This window comes from Schistocerca piceifrons, chromosome 4 (genome assembly GCF_021461385.2).
Source record: "Schistocerca piceifrons isolate TAMUIC-IGC-003096 chromosome 4, iqSchPice1.1, whole genome shotgun sequence".
Lineage (NCBI taxonomy): Eukaryota > Metazoa > Arthropoda > Insecta > Orthoptera > Acrididae > Schistocerca > Schistocerca piceifrons.
The window spans coordinates 480,591,668-480,611,996 of NC_060141.1; the positions used below are offsets into that span (position 1 = coordinate 480,591,668).

At 41.3% G+C, this 20,329-nt stretch overlaps 1 protein-coding gene and 1 pseudogene across 1 annotated transcript in view; one reads left to right on the top strand and one right to left on the bottom strand.

Moving 5' to 3' along the window:
- Positions 1-20,329, top strand: part of LOC124795929 (spondin-2-like) — a 259,765-nt gene that overhangs the window by 132,133 nt on the left and 107,303 nt on the right. The gene's annotated exons all lie outside the window — the stretch shown is intronic.
- On the bottom strand, positions 7,136-7,253 carry LOC124796494 (annotated as a pseudogene).

Sequence of the window (20,329 nt, forward strand, 5' to 3'; positions counted from 1 at the left end):
AATAAGACAATTTTTACTCCAAGTGCCATTAATACAGAGGCACGACGTTTTATTTGTGGTAATATACGTACAGAAACAAAGCAGTAATATTCATCATTTGGACTTGCTGCTCTTCTGTTTCAGTATTTCGAGTTAAAATTACTGGATATAACGTCCGCCTGTTATGCAAATAACTGTTCTCTCATTCAACGATTTGAAGTTGAATGATCATATAAAATTAAATGTCGGTAAGTCGGGTGCCTGGTTGAGATTCATTGGGAGAGTCCTTAGAAAATGTAGTCCATCAACAAGGGAGGTAGCTTACAAAACACTCGTTCGTCCTGTACTTGAGTATTGCTCATTAGTGTGGGATCCGTACCAGGTCGGGTTGACAGAGGAGATAGAGAAGATCCAAAGAACAGCGGCGCGTTTCGTCACAGGGTTATTTGGTAAGCGTGATAGCGTTACGGAGATGTTTAGCAAACTCAAGTGGCAGACTGCAAGAGAGACACTCTGCATCGCGGTGTAGCTTGCTGTCCAGGTTTCGAGAAGGTGCGTTTCTGGATGAGGTATCGAATATATTGCTTCCCCCTACTTATACCTCCCAAGGAGATCACGAATGTAAAATTAGAGAGAGATTCGAGCGCGCACGGAGGCTTCCGGCAGTCGTTCTTCCCGTGAACCATACGCGACTGGAATAGGAAAGGGAGGTAATGACAGTGGCACGTAAAGTGCCTTCCGCCACACACCGTTGGGTGGCTTGCGGAGTATAAATGTAGATGTAGATGTGACCCAAACGTGTTTCAGCACCTCTGCGCCATCATCAATGGGTTTCCTTTATTAAAATCTGTGAAACGTAAACATATTTTAAGTGATAACTAACCTACGGAAATCAGGCGTAACAATAGTTTCTGTTTGTTTTTGTCATTAACTTTATTTTACATTATAGGCTTATGTAGGAACATTTACACATTATCATGTACTTTTAGCTGGATTCAGATGACAAGCTACCAGTAGATGATAATGTACAAATGGCCCTACACAAGCGTATAATATAAAGTTAAGTTAGTGACAGAAACAAACAAAAACTGCTCTTATCTAGTTTTCGTAGTGTGGTTACCACTTAAAATATTATATGATTCTGAAATATCAGGTACGCCAAGATCGCTTGTAAATATTTTTCAAAAAAATGGTTCAAATGGCTCTGAGCACTATGCGACTTAACTTCTGAGGTCATTAGTCGCCTAGAACTTAGAACTAATTAAACCTAACTAACCTAAGGACATCACACACATCCATGCCCGGGGCAGGATTCGAACCTGCGGCCGTAGCGGTCGCTCGGTTCCAGACTGTAGCGCCTAGAACCGCACGGCCACTCCGGCCGGCTGTAAATCTTTTTATTGATTACCGGTTTCGACAGATGTGTGCTGTCTTCATCGGGTCTTGTAAGACATTGACAGAAGTTCATGATCTTTACAAATTTGGGCAAGTCACACAGCATGTTGCGTCGTTTTATAATAATAGGTACCAATGAACATCAGCACGTCAAACATAAAATACCACATATGTAAAACATACATCATGTTCTTGGCTATGTGTTATTGTAAAACAGTATCACTATGTGACTTCGTAAAGATCATGAACTTCTTTTATGTGTTACAAAATCCGATGATGAGAGCGCCGGTCTGTCAAAACCAGTAATCAATAAAACATTTTACAAGCGATCTTGGTATATCTGATATTTCAGAATAATATAACAGATAGCCTCCAGCAGCTGACACTATGTCAAAGATATATAACAGTTAAAAGGTGTTCAAATTCCGCAGATTTCAATAAAGGAGGGCCATTGATGATGGCAGAGAGATGATGAAATATATTTGGGTCACATCAAAAAACAGTGCTTCGCATATCCGGTGGACCAAATATCCAGTAATTTTACGCCAGTAATGTTTTAACAATTAGAAGTGCAGCCAACAAAACCATTTCTCAAACTTTTTAAATTATTGCAATAGAATAACAGTATTAAATTTTAAAAAAATCTTTCAGTGTTAACTTCTGTTTCTTAGACAACTCCATTCTTGTAATCAGGTGTTGCAAAGCAAAATCCCTCTGCTGATGAGGGAGAAATGACAACATCATCAACAGGTTTCTCTGTCTTGCAACTTATGAAAATGAGTAGTATTTCAAATGAAGTGCGGCGGGGCATAAGTCTTCCATGGTCTTTCTTCTTTTGAAAACATTGATATTTCTCCAATGTTGGATAGGTATTTGCGATGGATAAGTATGAGACACTTTGGTGTTACTGCAGTAACAATAATGTTTCAGTGGCATCTTTAAAATAAAAGAAGTGTGTTCTATGCATTGGAAGTATATGGAATGGGTTCATAGCCTTATTGAGGGAACTCCTGGGGAAAGAAACGCTCAGCACAAAGACCATGCACCTTTTTGTAATGAATGTTTGAAACATTTTCTCCATGACTTGACACTTGGAAAAAGTCTAAGAAAGTCTAGGGACATGAAATTGAGTACGAAGAACTCAGTAGCACCGAAAATGGTTCTCTTTTGGAAAAAATGGCACTTAGAACGTTTTTCATTTCCACTCGTCAGTTGTTGGGATGTCTGCCATACGGCCCGAGAACCATAGTGATGTTCTGGGGTCCATAGCAGGACCCCTCTGGTTTTAATACGCGGCAACCTTACAGCACAGCGGTACGTCGACAACATCCTACGACCCGTATTGTTGCCCTTTATGGCAATCCATCCTGGGCAAACTTTTCAGCAAGACAATGCCTGTCCGCGCACGAAGAGAGCTTCTATTGCTTGTCTTCGTGCTTGTCAAACCCTATCTTGGCCAGCAGGGTCACCGGATCTCTCACCAACTGAGAACGTTTGGAGCAGCTCGGGATTTTGACGATCTAATGCGCCAAATGGACAGGATTTGGCACGATATCCTTCAAGGCGACATCCTCACTGTATCAGTAAATAACAACCCGAATAACTGCTTGTATAAAGGCCAGAGGTGGAGCAAATCGTTATTGACTTGCTCAATTTGTGGAGAAGCTATTTCTCTTCAATAAATCATCCAATTTTTATGAAATTGTAATTATTTGATTATCCGTAGATGTACATCGCATCTATCGTTTTCCGTCTCTCTCCGATAATTCCTTTGTGGTGAGTGTATTTAGGAGTAGTCATCCCCACCTACCTGAAGTAGCATGACGGCATAAAACTAATCTTAGGAAAAGAAGATGAAAAGCTGAGGCTTACTAGAAGGAATACAATTAATTTACGAAATAGGATGACATGCGAAACACTTGTCTGACCAATCCTTGAGCATTGACCATTGTAACACCCCAAAAATAGAACCCATAATTACCACCCTTTTGTTGCAAAAGTAATAGCAAAATTAGTTATCCTGACAGTGACGGCAGCTACTGACGACAAAATTTACGCTCTTGTCAGTTTGATTAACAGGGATGTTATATAAATGCTAATGATTAACATAAAGAAAGGACTGAATGAAAGAATACCATATGATGCAAAACATAAACTTTAGATAAAGAATTCAAAAATTATTATTTACGAAGGGTAAACCCCAGACCATAAATCGACCAAAGATAACATTTATCCTAGAAGAGAGTTGTGGCCGCATTAAGCTGTAAGTTCGCTGTGACTACAATGTAACTCGGCAATGGAGATGTTCACTTCTCTCTTGTATTCTGCAACAGTAGTACGCATGTTAAGCGCTGCTAGATTGTTTTAAAGCTGACTTGAAGTTTAAAGTTTTACGATATAGCCTGGAAATATTAGTCAGAAGTCGGACTAAAGTAGGATCATCTTTACCGTTAGATTTTGATGTATGTGACAGAAAAGTGAATCGTGTGATCACTGATTTGTGATGGGACTTAGCCTTCGTGGTACGTAATAGTCACGAACATCAAAGGACACAGACTGATCGCCGGAATCAACTCGATTATTAGATTTGAGTAGGCCACAATTAAACGCATTCCCGAAGAGATTACAATTTCGCCGTATTGTCAGAAGTTATCGTCAAAGTCAGGATTTCTGAAGTTAACAGACATAATTCCCTAAATGAGATATCGGTGCGTGTGCTCGGCGTAGGGACAGACAATAATTACGAAGAATAATAAACCTTAATTCAACTTTAATTCTTCGTGCCGCCTGCATCATTTCATGGACGTTTCAAGTGTATTCGTGAAATTAAGTGATTATTCTGATAACACAAAAGTTCCAAGTGAATTAGTGATAATTTAAATGTGAACAGCAATAACTTTACACCAAAATTACGACGCATTCTGAACATTGCTCAAGGGTATGTTATCTTTGGAGTTGCGTCGTGCAGTTGTTGAATACGAGACGTAGTGACGACTTCACGACGGAATAATAATTAACAACTTAATTCATAATGTGACCTCGGCTTGGGTGATGGAATGATGATTCAAGACACCATTTGTTAACGTTTGATTAACCATTCTCAAACAGGGCATAAGAACTATAGTCAGCAAGTTCGCGTAAACTGAAGGGTCTGTCGCGAACACGTAAGGGACTTTTGGTTATTTCAGGTCAATGGAGGCGTCGCGTTATCGAGTGGTATAGTCACTACATTTATGAGTGAAGAAAATCGACAGACAACGAACACCACTGCTTTCATTACAAGCAAGGGCGGCGCACACACTCCGACGTGCTGCTCCACAGAGACAGTGATATCATTTTCGAGATACAGTATCTGAAAGTAACCAAACCACGCGAGGAGTTTTTTTTTTCTAATAGTTACAGATTGGCTTTGTCGTGATCGACGGACGCCATTCCACGTCACCTCGACTGGGACACCCATCACCATCGAGCCGAGAGTGAACAGCGCCACTCTGGAACCATTAACACTTGGGGTTAATATAAATGGCGGAGAAAATCTAGGAAAGAGTGTCACCTTTCGTGATGGGTTCGTTTAGCAAGAGCGAGCTTTGGGGAGAATATTGGCAAATTCTGCAAGAGATATGTTGTACCTCCAGAAGTGCTTCTTGGAAGCGGAGCGTACCTTCCAAGAAGAGTCGGGCAACATACTGCTTCCTCCCTCTCACGTCTGGCGAGATGACAACCATTAAAAACATTTGCAAATGAAGCATTGAGGTGGCTGGCGGGGGGGGGGGGGGGGGGGGCTGGTAATGGTAGCGGAAGAGCCCTCCGTCACAAAGGCTAAGGTATGGTATTGATTTAGATGTAGATGATATCCGGCACCAAATGAGAAGGGACCATTCACCAAAAATCCCCATGGGCGATACATTATGCGAAATAACACTGTATACTTTGTTTGATAGTGATCTGCTTTTGTGATGAATGTAGAAATGTGGCTGGAGTCCGGTGATCACAGACTTATGCATGCTAGTCCATTCTTGGCGAAAATGGAGTTTTCAAAATATTCATTTCAGGGAAAACATTACGGAGAAATTAATTACTGAACATCACATGGCCTGATATTTATTGGAAAATGACGGAAACGAATTTCAAAATGTCAGATTGGAACGTGATTCTATTTTGAACTTTCAAGACAGGTATCACAAATGATCATATTATTGTCGAGAATGTCCTACGGCATTTTGTGTGGATTCGATGATGTAATCACTCACGTTCTGAATGTTTCTGACTTTTTGTTTTGTAATATAATGAGTTCTCAAGATTTCTGTTCTTGGTAACCTTTTCAGTTTCCAAGTAAAATCTAGCGCTCTTACATTAAAAAAAATGTTGTTGAGGCATTACCACAAAAGAATTTATTTACATGATTTGACCATCGTACTGGCAGCTCATTTGTTTTTACTCTGTTCAAAATGGTTCAAATGGCTCTGAGCACTATGGGACTCAACTGCTGTGGTCATTAGTCCCCTAGAACTTAGAACTAGTTAAACCTAACTAACCTAAGGACATCACAAACATCCATGCCCGAGGCAGGATTCGAACCTGCGACCGTAGCGATCTTGCGATTCCAGACTGCAGCGCCTTTAACCGCACGACCACTTCGGCCGGCTTTTACTCTGTGGTCAAGCGTATGTTGACTAAGAAATTTTTAGGTTGATGATCTGGAAAAGCGGGACCTGACTTTCCTCGGCTCGATTTTTTGTGTAAATTTAATGCAAGGAGAAAAAGAAAACTTTGTGACACTTTATTAAGATCCTGGCCAAATGTTAATTATGTCTTTAGTCTCGAATTCTTTCTCGTAGAATCACTTATGAAAATTCAAAATGATAAAACGTGAAAAAAAAGAGCTTACGTCTCACATTAGCCCTATCTATCAGAGAGGCTTACAAAAACGCTGCATCCAAACGTGCACGCATTCCATGTCCGTTAGCCTATTTACGAGCAACGTGCGTCATTTATTAAAACAAACCCAGTAGCAATTTCTGTCAAACTCGTTTCATAAACCGGACTTAACGTGGCGCCAACGCTGAATTTACATCGCTAAGTGTCGTACGTAACTGGCCATCATAAATCTGTCAGTCACGGTCTCGCTTAGGCCTCGTCTTAATGAGAACTCGACCCACGGGACTTTTTATTCAAGGGAAGTGAAGCAATGTCAGTAAAACTATCAACGTTCAACCTTAAGAGCAAAAGAAGCACAGAGAAATACGTATAAAATAGGCTACTATTTGTAATATATGGATAACTCTTTGTAGTATTTTTTCGTAGTACTCGCTTTGGAAATAATAGTTATCTGTCGAGAACTGAAATTCACATATCGAATCTGTCAGTGAGTGTAATTCATATAGCCAGAATGAACAAACTTCTTCACACATGCAACATTCAAATTTTACTACCTCTTATTTACATACAATAGGCTCGAAGGCCTTCGTACAGTCAGTGCACTGAAGCAATGTCACTGTTTACGAAGTCATCAAGGAGGCTTAGCTTTACATCCTGTAAAACTAAAAAACTTAACTCCTCCCGCACAGGCCATGAAGGCCCAAAGGTACCGACTGGCGGCCGTGTCATCCTCAGCCCACAGGCGTCACTGGATGCGGATATGGAGGGGCATGTGGTCAGCACACCGCTCTCCCGGCCGTATGTCAGTTTCCGAGACCGGAGCCGCTGCTTTTCAACAAAGTAGCTCCTCAGTTCGCCTCACAAGGTCTGAGTGCACCCCACTTGCCAACAGCGCTCGGCAGACCGGATGGTCACCCATCCAAGTGCTAGCCCAGCACGACAGCGCTTAACTTCGGTGATCTGACGGGAACTGGTGCTACTACTGCGGCAAGGCCGTTGGCTTTTACGAGCTGTGGTTTAAGGTAAATATTAGTTTCGTTACTTTCTTCAAATGAAACGGGGAGCATTTTTAATTTACCCAAGGTAGCTATATTATGACACTAGAAACTTCCTTGCGGTCCCTTAGGACCCCCCTGTGTCCAAGTGTCGTTATGTTAGAATAAAAACTCGAATGTCCGAAAATCTGCACCATCTTTACCGTCAAAACGTATCCGGCTTCTGGAATCAAAGGGCAAGCTCGAAAGTATAACAGTAACTTTTTCGAAGGTACTTATGTATCAGTATTATTGAATTACTTGTTTGATATGCATCTGTTCATTGCCGGAATGGCACGTCTCATGTGTTGATTTAAAACAATTTTATCTGAATTCCATTCCGACTTTACTAAAATAGTTAACGACTGTAAGTAATGTCGTCAGTGATTGCGTTCTGTTAATTCCTTCTCTTTCCTGGTGGCTGTTTTGTATGTAAATTTCTGTGTATTTTAGTTCGTTGTGTGGCGAGCCATGCTGAGCGCAATGGCCAAGAACGGTGATTTGGTATTCTGGACCAACCCACCTCGTCTTTCCGAGGAAATCGCTAGTGGATGAGAAGAGTTAACCGCTGACGGCCATTGTCAGTGCGGGTGTCTACGAGTCACTTTCATTCTGTTCTTCATATAACGCGCCATGTGTGATGTGGGATCCAGGACTGCATTCGCAGAAATCGTATAACGTAGCGTGACAAGCACATGCACTCGTGGAGAGTCTCAGTTTTTACAAGCAGTGCCGTCTGGCCAAAACACGCTTCAAAGAAATCTTGTTTTGCGCTGGCGAGTCGCCTTCCGAGAAAACTGGCCGAGGAGAAGTCAGATAGATAAAGATCTCGGTATTTCCTGAGAAGCGAGAGACCTGCACTGCGACCAGAGATTCTTCTGGCTTTGTAATGCGATGAGCCGACTTCCTGCAGTGCGGGGTAGCCGCGTGGTTTTGGACGCCTTGTCACGGACCGCGTGGATCCCCCCTCCCGTCGGAGGTTCGAGTCCTCCCTCGGACATGGGTGTGTGTCTTGTTCTTAGCGTAAGTTAGTTTGAGTTAGATTAAGTAGTGCGTAAGCTCAGCGACCCATATGACCTTACCACAAACTTCCAAAATTTCCGACTTCTCGGCACCATTTTTCATGGGGTTAAAAACCCCTTGTTAATAACCTCTTGCCTAAAGTTTAAGAGATATCGTCATTGGCAAATCTAAAAAAATAGCAAAATAGCGGAACAGGAGAAGTCAGGATGCCAGTTTCCGAGAAATGCAATGAGGGCATTGATTGAAGCAGCAAGCATAGCTGAGGAGTGGAGAGTGATTTAGAATTGTTTAAAATCTGTGTGTTTGGCGCATAAGGATTGGTTAGTGTTCTAAAGCTTTCGTTACGAGGAGAGAAAACTGCTAACAAAAATATGATTGGCTAGGACTATTAAGAGCGCCTTTTCATTGGCACTTGGGAATTGTGCTAAATTTTAGAGAGATCGGACGAGAACGCACTTCAGCTTGGGACACGGTGGAGGAGACTTCGCCCGGGGAACGTGAATAGGACACTTGTTCGAGAGATTTCATCTGGAGGTCTGATAAAGTACTGATGTATTGCAGTCTGCAGCAGATCATGGCACTCACCATACACCACACAACTGAGTGCAGAACATGGTGAACTCGGGTGAGAAGGGGGTGAACTCGGGTGAGAAAGGTGTGGGAATTACCAAGTATTTGGAGGTGTATTGTTAGCATTCTCGAATTCAGTTCTTCTCTCGAGCGACTGAAGACCCATACATGACTCAGTCAACAATGTTAGTTACATATGCAGTTTTCCATCCTTATGGAGAATTCAGGCAATCAGTGTGTGACCACCCTCTATTCACCTTTTCACAATTCACGTGTAAATTACGCTCTTATCTAATAATCCTAAGCTGACCAATCTTTGCCTGGACATTCAGTGCTGTTTCACGCCAAGAATTGTTAATTTCCTCATACTCTGCATTTATTGTGTCGAACTGACCCTGTAGTAACTCATTATTGATGTACGTCACCAGGGAATTGGTGTAATAAACATGGATCAATGTGGACCACTGCTTCACTTCGTAGTTAGATAATCACCTGGTTCGTTATGTTTTTTAAGGTACAAAACCGATGTGTCACGTTTTCTAGAGCCACCCCTGTATGTCGGAAGCTCAACTTTACCCTCGTATGATAATATTATCCATTTTACTTTTGACTTCCTGTCTATTGACTTGAATTAGCCAAATGCAAAGTGGTTCAAATGGCTCTGAGCACTATGCGACTTAACTTCTGAGGTCATCAGTCGCCTAGAACTTAGAACTAATTAAACCTAACTAACCTAAGGACATCTCACACAACCATGCCCGAAGCAGGATTCGAACCTGTGACCGTAGCGGTCACGCGGTTCCAGACTGAAGCGCCCAGAACCGCACGGCCACACCCGCCGGCTAGCCAAATGCAAAAAGATTTCAAAATGCTAATTATTTTATTTCTGTTTTTTGACCTTCGGAGGCTATAAATCAAATGAAGGGTGATAGGATCGTGAAATAAAGACATGTTCGTCTTATAGACAGTCAGCTGATACCAACATGATGATGAGAGTGGCCATCGAGATAGAAAGATAACATCCAACTTGAACTACGAGGATAATTGTAAAATCTGTCCGCCTACCTCGTCGTTTGTCAAAATAAGCTCTGTCCCTTGACATATAATGACTATCACTGCTTAGGAAGAAACAGAAACTGAACCATTCCAAGCAAGAACTTTTTGAAAGATTGTCCGCGGAAAAAAACAGTGATCGATAAAACTATAACAAAATTATTTCAATAAAATCAGTACTGATAGCACTGCAGTATTCTTCACGCCTCTCCAGAGCGGCCTGTTCCACCTCACCGCCTCTTACCGTCACCAACAAGTAAAATGGCCTGATGAAGGTCCTGTAAGAGATGTAAACGGGTCAATGCGTTCAAGATTGTATTTGTTGAAATAATTTTATTGTTCCAAGTAACTGCTACGCGGTGCCAGTTCTCTTTAAGATGAATCGCATTCGTAGCCACTAAATTTGTACAATACGAGAGCCACATCAACTGTGTCCTCGTCACTTAAATCTACATATACTTTGTATGGCGAGGATACTTTTCATACCACATCTTTTGTCCCTGTTGTCTTGTTCCATCCACGAATTGTGTCCTGAAAAGACTGTAGCTAAGCTTCAGTGCGAATTAGAATCTTTAAAGATACATGTGGGAGCAACTAATCGGACTCCTGACTTCTCTGAGCGATCTTTTCGGAATTTTAACAATAAACTTCTGTACAATGCACAACACTTCATTAGTAGCGTGTGCCACTGGAATATGATGAAATATCTGCTTGACAACTTCGTGCTTATTGAACGAACTTGTTAAGAAATGAAATCATTTCCTTCGAATAATCTGTGTCATCTCTACTAACTCGGCCTGGTAAGGATCACATACGACGGTACGTACTCAAGATGGTGCTTAAGACTGGAAAGTGGAATTTGTCAAGTTTTATTCTAGAGTTGACGTGAACACAATCTGTTTTGAACACAATCTGATTGTCCTTGTAGTGGGAACTGGATATTGTAGGATAGGAGGTGCTGCTCGCGGTAGTGTCGTAATGGTATGGATATCTAGCCGAGACAAAGTGAGATGAGGGTGGATGGCTCCGGGAAAACGCGGCGGTGGCATTGAGACGAAATGTGGAACGGGAAGCAAGTGTGATTTGGTGAAGGATTTTTTGGGATCAATTTTCAGTGGCGGAGAACAGGACATAAGGAGTTTGCTAGGATATATTGACAGGAGACCTTGTCTCACACTTGCAGAACGTGCTAGAGAGTCAAAGGATTATAACTAGATTATATTGAGACGGGGATGTAGCATGGGGCAGTGGGCAGAAGATGGCGGGTTTCAAGTATTTGAATTAGTTGGTAACTGTGTGTAAGGCATATTTGACAGTGGGATGCTGAGTTTGAGATTAGCAGCCACCAGACAAAGTACCAGTACGATTATTTCAGGGATCATGGTAGACCACAAAGGTCTTCAGTGAAATGCAAAAATATTACTTGACAGGCCTGAGAGCCTCGAGACTGCCAATTTCTGAAGATTCTTGTAACACTTCTTGAGAGAAAGTGTTGCACACTTCGTACTAGCTTGCAAGTGCACTGTTCCCCACTGCCAGAAGTCCAGATCCCACTGGTCAAGATGGCAAGGTAGAATGCCGTTCTATGTATTCCGTATGATCGTGCCGTGCGAAGAATCCCTTCCCCTATGGTCTTCTGAGGAAAGCACTAAGAAGACCTCGAGTTTACCCCTACGTCCTCTCTCAGTTCCCTTCGTTACTGATATCCGTGCTGGGAATGTCTTAAAGCAATGAACTGTAAGAGCGAATTATTACACGGTTTAATGAAGAAGTTGAGCGTTCTATTTTTATGATTCGTTGAAATTGGCTTTGATTCGCTGTTTAGTTTATTGCAGTGAACTTCAGTGTTAACAAGAGTGATGTGAAGTAACGTAGGAGGTATGCGCCCATTTTTACGTAATTTGAAGGTTATATCAGTGCTATTACGGACGCTATAAGGATTACACGGAAGTCACAGGTTGCTTAGTGAATACTTTCTTCATTTACGCGTTTCAATTTATACATCATCATCAGATTAATCAAGATTTGAGTGAACACGTCATACAGAAGTATGGAGTAATCGGTCTTACCCATAAGACATTGCAAGAATCACTACATTGTCTTATGGGTAAGACAGATGACTTCATATCTATGTGTGAAGCATTCACCTAAACCCAGATTAATCTGATTATGATATATAAATCTAAAAGAGTAATTAAAGAAAGTAGTCACTTCACAACATGTGACTTCCACGTAATTTTTGTAGCGTCCGTAATAGCGCAGATACAGCCTTTAAACTATAGTGTGTGTCATTTAGAGTAAGTATCAACTGAATAACACATGATCAATGACAAATACTGAATATTCTACATCTATAAAAATAGCTAATCAGTTAGTTACATTGTTCATAGGCCATTTGAACGCTTTTTTTTTATTTTTTTATCAGAAGACATGGAGTGAGTGAGTTTGCAAGAGATGTACACGTGATTAGTTTCAACATGATTCGTTTAAATATTAAGGAACAAATATATTTCAGTCCTATTCGTGCATCAATAGTTAAAAGTAAGTACTTTCATGGCACGCTATCATTTTCAAGCAAAACATCGTTTATAGAGTAGGAATTCTCGAGAAGATATGATTTTGGGTTATATTTTAAACTTGATTTGCTGCCTGTCAGACATGTTATTGGGCAAATCATCAAAAAGTTTTGTCGATACTTATTGAGCAGCTCAATAATACTTTTCTTCAACTACAAGTGTTCGTCAATATGTACACCTAAAGTATTGGAGTATTCTTGCCTTGTTTACTGACTCTTGTTTATGTGCTGCATCAACTGTTATAAAAAACCAAATACAGTATGTTTTCTCAAAATTAAGTCGTTTCTCAAAATTAAGTCCATTTTCAGAGAGTCGCTTCATACTTCTTTGGAAAATATCATTAATAGTTTCCTCTTTTACTTTCTCTCTAATGCGATTTATTATAACAACGGTATCATCTGAAAAACATATCAGTTCTGACTGATGAATGTTAAGTGGAATGTCACTCTCATGTGTAGGCAATTAAGAGTTGAACCAGAATTAAACCCTCTGTGACTCTCTCCTTGATTTCTCCACAATCATTAAAATTTTCTCTCTTTCCAACATTGTTTGAATTATTCAGCATAAGTTTTTGCATTTTATTTGCTATTCGTGATTCAAATCCGCAGTTTGTGAAGCCATGAATTCCATAAAACTTGTATTTTTCTAGGATATAACATGATCTACACTATCAAACGTCTTGGACAGGTCACAAAAATACCAACTGACGATACTTTATTATTTAAGGCTAGTAACCCGTACTGTGATGTGTTAAGTAAATTGTTTCTAATAAAATTGCGACTACTCTAGAATACATTACTTTTTCGAATATTTTGGAAGAAAACATCAGTAAGGAAACTGAACGGTAGGTACTTGACTTTTTTGTCCCTTTTTTCTAAAGAGGTTTAGTAATGGCAGATTTTAATTAGCCTGGAAAAATTTACTGGGCCAGTGATACATTACGCACATCACTAAAAATATTCCTTATTGTTAGAACAACTCTTGAGAAATTTGCTTGAAATTCCGTCACTACTATATGATCTTTTATTATTGAGAATAGAATAAAACACAGAAAAGCAAAAAATGTTTTGGTAAAGCAAACCGCTATATATTGATTAAATGAAACAGCAATAATAACAATTAAATAAATTTCAAGAAATTGGCAATTGTTTACTTTAAAACTGATTAGTAATCTGCTGATTCTATGTCTGGGAATAACGTCCAGGCTCTCATCTGTAAATGGAGTGTATTATCATTTTTTTTTCTAGAATCTACATCCCTTGTGAGTTATAAACTAACTGCATTCATCACTACATTGACATCTCCAGTTATAGTAACCTACGATACACGGTAAATTAGTGTTCGTATTGATGTACAAAAAGCTCTGTCTCGACTGCATCGGAGACGGAAATGATGACGATGCTACCGGTGACTGTAACAGATGTAGCACTATAGCATACTGGTGGTGCGAGTGCAGTTGCGGGTGACATGCTACGCACATGTGCAGATGCTACACTGCATCAAAACTGGGATCAGTTACACCCTTCGTTTCAGGCGCACTTCCACGTCCATTCGACGTTATCGGAATTGTGACTGACCACGCATTTCACCACGAGTCACAACAAAAAAATTCTGAGACAGTCTGAATTGCTATTGGCATGTTGGGTAGCGAATTCATTCCTCCACAGGGGATGGCAGCGTGAGTCAACACATTTTCTTAGTGTGCGTGATGTGGCAGGCCCTCTGAGATACTTCGAAGAACAAAAGATAAATTTTAAAAATCCTGGAAATTGACGGAAAATGGGAGGAGAGTGTATATTAATACCTTAGAAGCATCCAGGGATGCCGTTAACGAGGTCGAAGGTAGGCTCATCCTGTTTGTCACAAAAACGTTTCATTTTAGCGTGTAACCTCATGACTGAGGAAGGAGTATTAAGAACAAGTTCTAAATTAAATAGTGAAAAGAATATAGTATTTACAAAACAGCAAGAAAGGACGACTATTCAGGGAACTGTGATATCATACAGACAAAATACCATTTAGTCGCGGAAATTAAGCAGAATTAACGAGCGTCGTGTCGTTAGCGTATAGGACGCGTGGTCTTCAAGCGTATTCTACATATTCCTATTCGTTCGGTGCACGTTGTCGAAACCAAACAGCCTGAGGGCCGGTTTCGATTAAGTGAGATGGCGCTTTGGTTAAGATACTGGAGCTGCATTCGAGAGAACCGGAATAAAACTCACAACCAGTTTTGCATTTCCCATTTTTCTGTCCACTTTCGTTATTCACATCCATACTACCACGACACCGTGAAGTGCATGGTAGAGATTGAATTCCACTGAAAAGCACACGGTCCGTTACACTCCCAAATCCGACCTAGTGTTCCGTCGCCGATGAACTTGTTGCTGGTGGAGGCTTTACTCTAACCTCCAATTTCCTTTTAATTTGAGATAGAACAACTGGGGATAGTACACTGAGGTAACAAAAGTGATGGGCTAGCGATATGAACACATACAGATGGCGACGGTATCGCGTACAGTAGGTATAAAAGGGCGGTGCATTGGCGCAGCTGTCGATTGTATTCTTGTGATTCGTGTGAAAACGTTTCCTACGTGATTATGGCCGCGAGACGGGAATTAACAAGCTTTGATGGTAGTTGGAGCTAGACGCATGGAAAATTCTGTTTCAGAAATCGTTAGAGAATTCAGAATTTCGAGGTCCACAGTGTCAAGAGTGCGCCGAAAATACCGAAGTTTAGGCATCATCTCTCACGACGGACAACGCAGTGGCCGACGGCCTTCTTAACGACAGAGAACAGCGACGTTTGCATAGACTTGTCAGTGCTAACATACAAGCACACTGCGTGAAATGACTGCAGAAATCAACAGGGGACGTACGAGAAACGTATCCGGTAGGACAGAGCGGCGAAATTTAGCGTTAATAGGCTGTGACAGCGGACGACCGACGCGAGTGCCTTCGCCAGCAGCACATCGCCTCCAGCGCCCCTCCTGGGCTCGTGGCCATATCGGTTGGACCCTAGAGGACCGGAAAACAATCGCCTGGTCAAAGAAGTCCAGATTTCAGTTGGTAAGAGCTGATGGTAGGTTTCGAGTGCGGCGTAGACCCCACGAAGCTACTGTACCAAGTTGTGAACAAGGCACTGTGCAAGCAGCTGATGGCTCCATAATGATGTGGACTGTGTTTACATGGGACGGACAGTGACCTCTGGTTCAGTTGAACCGACCATTCACTTGAAATGGTTATTTTCGGCTACCTGGGGACCATAGTCAACCATTCATGGACTTTATGTTCCCAAACAACCGTGGAATATTTATGGCTGACAGTACACCATGTCACTGGGTCACAATTGTTCGCGATTGGTTTGAAGAATATCTGGACTATTCCTGGCTACCCAAATTGTCCAACATGAATCCCATCGAACATTTGTCGGACATAATCGAGAGGCCCATTCGTGAGCAGAATTTTGCACTGGCAACACTTTTACTGTTAGGAATGGCTGTAGAGGCGGATGGCTCAATACTTTTGCAGTGTAATCTGGTGTAGCAATATTAACTCTGCCTTCGTTATTACGTTTTATTATTAGTGTTTCGTCTCATTCTGTGAGATAAGGTAAAGAAGCAAAAGCCTGTGGCACAAGACCGTGACCGGGCTTTTGGCTTAACTGAGTAGCGTCTCTAGGAGGGGGAGGGTGGCAGGCCCATTTCCCCATCCGCCTTTTTACCTCCTGGATAAGTCACAGGTACTCATTTAGTAGCAGGGTTAGTGGATCTGGGGCCGTCTTGGTGGAACCGGAACATCTACACGGAGATGCAGCCGGTCCCTCAGAGCTGGAGTGTAGGGATCTAGCCGCTAGATTACCACGGCTAAATTTACGCGGATAATAATGTCTCCATTCTTTTATTCTTTTCTCAATATCGGTGGAGGTGTTACACCTCATGCTTATCACTGGGTCGACTTTCCCACTTCAGTGACGCAAGTTGCAACTGCCTGCCGGTAGAGGGATCCGAATTGTAGCGTAGAACATAGCGGTGTGTAATGTAAATGTTTCAGTGCGTGAAGATACTATGCTGTAATTGAGTTTCAAACCGTCCACATATGGATCACCCTCTCCTTCGACGTGACAGAGCCAGACTACACACGTGCGTCGGGTTCACTGTCATCGATCATCTTCCTTATAGTTCCGACTTGGCCCTTCCGATTTTCATCTGTTTAAACACCTTCGAGGACAGAGGTGAGGTTGTGGCTCCGTCAAACAATGTCAATCATTTTGCGTTGACGGTATCAACAAACTGGTCTCCCGTTGAGAGAAATGTGTTCGTCGGCTGGGTGAGTATGTTAAGAAATAAATACGTAGACATGAAGAATAAACATGTAGAAAGTTAATAACGTCTGTTTCACTTAAGGAGCTTTAAGAGTCTTCACATACAACGTTCGGAGGCATTACTTTTTAACAGGTCCTCGTAGGTACGCGTCTGACTGTATTCACTGTATATCCTATGAATACACATATATAATTTTTGTGAGTACTTGCATGCCACAACACACATTTATTTCATATTTTTTACTGTCCATGTAGTTTGGAGTTAGTTTTTAAACTGACCTACGTCGGTTTGACATGAACCATCCGTAGATTAGAATTTTTTATTCTGTGAAGGCCCACTGAGACAGGAAAAAAAGTCGTATGACATTTTTGGCTGGGATATTCAAATGGGAGAATTCAACGGCCTGTCGGAAAAGTTCTTTCTGTCCCATTTCCGTGCTGGTATGGTAGAGTTGTAGTGTATAGGTGAGTGTAAGGATGCATGTAGTTTTATGTCTGTACTCGTATTTCCTCTATGGTACATAGTTCCCTCTCTCTCACTCTCCCCTCCCCCACTCTCCCAGCCCCCCTCTCTGTATCTCTTTCTCTCTCTTTCTCTCTTTCTCTCTCTCTCTCATCGAATAACTTATTTAGGTACGACTTTTGCTGTATTCACTGTATAGTCTGTGAACACTCATGTTGGTGACGATAATGAGGAAGAGGAGGAGGAGAAGGAGGAGAAGGAGGCAGAGGGTAAAAACCCACTGCCCGGACACAGCCTACTCCTCCCAAATAGCACCAAATGCGCCACCAAGCTTAACCTCCCCTGTCCTACAGGTGGATCACCATCAACAGTGTCAATACCCTCACTTCATGAGACACTACAGAGAGGTTTGGAATTTAATCCAGGTTACTTGCTCAAAGACAGGTGATCTGGAACTTCTCGCCACCACCTCCCTTCCCACTGCTGCCCAAATACCCGCAGTGAAAACGTGGTCCACTGCCACGATTCCAACCCTCTTATAGGTCGCACAGGATACAGTGGCCGATGCGCAGTGACGAGGTTTTGTCCAAAGAGCTGGGCGAGTTCATTCGTTTGTTCAGAAGGGGAGGCTGACAAGCGTTTGCAACCTTTCAGCGGTCGGCGATGACAAAATCGACGCGCATGCCCTGCAATCTTTCTCAAACGGTTTTACAGAAACTATAGTGTAAAAAAAATCATTTTTGCTTTATTTGTAGCTCTATATGTCAGGTTTATTATGATGTGCCCATCATTTCGTTAATGGTCGTATTTATTGAGATATTTACGTGGAAGTAAGACACTGCGCGAAATTCGAAAAAGTCTGCAATGAAAAATAGGGGTCGCTATGATTTACGTCTGGTGCATATTATATAATATGTCGCTGCTGAAGAAATTTAGCAAAAATATTGAATTTTTCTTTAGACGCGGGTGGAGGTCTCTATCTGTCACCAATCTTGAGAAAATTGATCTGACGGAACGCATTAATTTGCGATCGCACCGCTCCAGCGATAAAGTCAAAGTGAAATATGTACGACATTCCTCATGTTTTATAAATGGTTTGAGATATCCAAATGAGATTTTGGCAAATGATAGCACACAAAGATGAGAGTATTTTGCCGTATGGTTATTATGTAAAACTTCATTATCTACCGTGTTATTCCACTAACCACAGACTTCTCTGATAAAAGAATGTAATTTTTAAGAGCCATCGATAGCTGGTGAAACGAGAAACGCTATGGGTTTTGGAACAACATAAATGAAGTCCTTACACGTTTGTTGTGATGTGATTTTCCATAAGATGCTGACCTTAGTTTTCCTCAGTTCCTCACTTAATAAACCACTGTTCAGAATTCTCTCGCAATTTCATTTGTACATGTTGAGACTATGTAACTCCGCTTAGTTTACGTAAGCTCCGTTGAGTTTTGGCAAAAGGAGCAAATTTTAACACGGCAACAAGAACATTGTGTAGGTTTTACTCAAAATTCTCCACTCGTGACTCGTCTATGAAAGTTACAAATGGTTAACAAATCAAGTGAAAATAAATCGGTGCATTTGCGGCGGAATTCTGTTTAGATACTACCCGAAGAAGAGGTGGCGCATGTTTTTCAATGGTTACCATGCAAATGTGAGCGTGGGGAGGCCCTGCTTAATATTTATCAAAAATGTGAGTGTAGGCTTCAGTTTAGAACGGCACTCCTCCTCCAGCTATCGACATTTCCCCTACAGCGCTCTAAGCGACCCCCACACCACTTCCGCCACGCCATGTGGTGAAAACTGCAAAATGTGATACTGTGTTAGCAATAGTTACTCTGTAATGAGCAGGATAGTTTTCAAAAGGAATTTGTACTTTCAAGGAACAAAACCCAGCCAGTAATGTACGTATCTAACAAGTGTGGAGCAACATCCACAATATAGAAGATAAAAAGAATACAAGTTAAAAAAATACAGAGATTCCACAAACTCCTGTTCATTGGACCCAATGGACGTTAAGTTTCTGTCCTACAAAACATCTGCATTAAACCATCTGAGGATATCAAAATGCCATTACAAATACTAATCTGAGGTAATGTGTAATACTATATTAAATGTAAATAGAGTTAGCATGGTATGTCTGAGACAGTAACTTTTCACACATGTACAAATATATAGTGCCTGAAAATTACCTGAGTTCCAGTTGTGACAGTCTCAAGAAAGAAACTAAACATATATGATGAGTGTTCATAATAACTGGAGATTCAGAATGATACAGAACATTTCAAAGGAATATCAACAGTGCAAGGAGGATTGTGATTAGTACAATTGTTTTAATGCAATAATGCATGGCATGTAGAAAGTTTCTGTCATTAATAGAGCTGTTGACAGAGAACCAGATGCAATACCCAAGAATATGTATTAAAGTAACTTCTCCCACATGTACAAATATATAATGCCTGAAAATTACCTGAGTTCCAGTTGTGACAGATACCAAAGAAAGCAGGTGTTGACAGATGTGAAAATTACCGAACTATCAGTTTAATAAGCACAGCTGCAAAATAGTAACGCGAATTCTTTACAGACGAATGGAAAAACTGGTAGAAGCCGACCTCGGGGAAGATCAGTTTGGATTCCCCAGAAATGTTGGAACACGCGAGGCAATACTGAACCTAAGACTTATCTTAGAAAATAGATTAAGGAAAGGAAAACCTACATTTCTAGCATTTGTAGACTTAGAGAAAGCTCTTGACAATGTTGACTGGAATACTCTCTTTCAAATACTAAAGGTGGCAGGGGTAAAATACAGGGAGCCAAAGGCTATTTTCAATTTGTACAGAAACCAGATAGCAGTTATAAGAGTCGAGCGGCATGAAAGGGAAGCAGCGGTTGGGAAGGGAGTGAGACAGAGTTGTAGCCTGTCCCCGGTGTTATTCAATCTGTATATTGAGCAAGCAATAAAGGAAACGAAAGAAAAATTCGGAGTAGGTATTAAAATCCATGGAGTAGAAATAAAACTTTGAGGTTC